This window comes from Carlito syrichta, unplaced genomic scaffold, assembly GCF_000164805.1.
Source record: "Carlito syrichta isolate Samal-C Ts95f unplaced genomic scaffold, Tarsius_syrichta-2.0.1 Scaffold130478, whole genome shotgun sequence".
Lineage (NCBI taxonomy): Eukaryota > Metazoa > Chordata > Mammalia > Primates > Tarsiidae > Carlito > Carlito syrichta.
Window position 1 is genome coordinate 315302 of NW_007074574.1, and position 1188 is coordinate 316489.

General features: G+C 49.7%; 1 pseudogene; it reads left to right on the plus strand.

Moving 5' to 3' along the window:
• Positions 1–370: 370 nt before the first annotated feature.
• LOC103250471 lies at positions 371–601 on the plus strand (annotated as a pseudogene).
• Positions 602–1188: the final 587 nt, after the last annotated feature.

Genomic DNA, 1188 nt, shown 5'->3' on the forward strand with positions numbered 1-1188 from the left:
TGTTTTGAAATCACTAAAATGAAAATCAACATCTCTTGGGCGCCCCCTTGTGGTTTGGATTAATGATTCCCAAATTTAGCTGATGGACAAGAGTTACCTGGAGAACTTTGTGAAAATAGTTTCCTCTCCAGCTGCCGCAACATGGGTGGGAGCACCAGGAGCCCGGCCTCGGAGTGGGACGCCTTGGATTGCTTTAGGAAAATGGCAGACAGCCTGGCGGGGTGGCTCACGCCTGTAATCACAGCACTTTGGGAGGTGGAGGCGAGAGGATTGCCTGAGCCCACAGGTTCGAGACCAGCCTGGGTAACATGGTGAGACCTCATCTCGAAAGAAAGAAAGAAAGAGGGAAAGAGAGAAAGAAAGAAAGAAAATGGCAGACAAACCAGACATGGGGAAAATCGCCAGCTTCAATAAGGCCAAGGTGAAGAAAACGGAGACGCAGGAGAACACCTTGCCAACCCAAGAGACCATTGAGCAGGAGAAGCGCAGTGAAATCTGCTGTCTGGAGGATCTCCCCACCCCCATCATGCTCGAGACCCCAGTCATGATGTGGAGGAAGAGCCGCCCGCAAGATGGACACGAGCCACAATCTGCACTGTGAACCCAGCCACTCCCCTCTGATACCACCAGCCTGTGGGTCTTTGAGGGGACCCCCACCAATCGGACTGCCAAATTATCTGGTTTGCCCTGGGATAGTTTAGAAGATAATTTGTATGATTAATGAAAATGAAACACCTCATGGCACGGCAAAAAAAGAAAATAGTTTTCAAAGCTGCATCTATCCATTACCAGAGCAGAGTAGGGTGGTAGGGTAGGAGGAGATCTATATTTTTGAAAGTGATTCAAAGTAAATCTAATGACTCGCCACTGTGAAAACCTACAGCTTAAAAAAAAATTTTTTTTTCCAAAACAGCTCCAGAAACAAAGTTGTAAGAACCAGAAAGAGACTGGGCTTGGTGGCTCAGCCTGTAATCCCAGCGCTTTGGAAGTCCGAAGCGAGTGGATTGCCCGAGCCTGAGGATTCGAGACCCGCCCGGGCAACTTGGCAAGACCTTGTCTCTACAATAAATAAATAAATAAAAATTAGCCGGGCATGGTAGCACACGCCTGCAGTTCCAGCTGCTTGGAAGGCTGAGGCAGAAGGGTCACCGGAGCCCAGCAGGTCGAGGCTGCGGTGGCCGGGAGCGG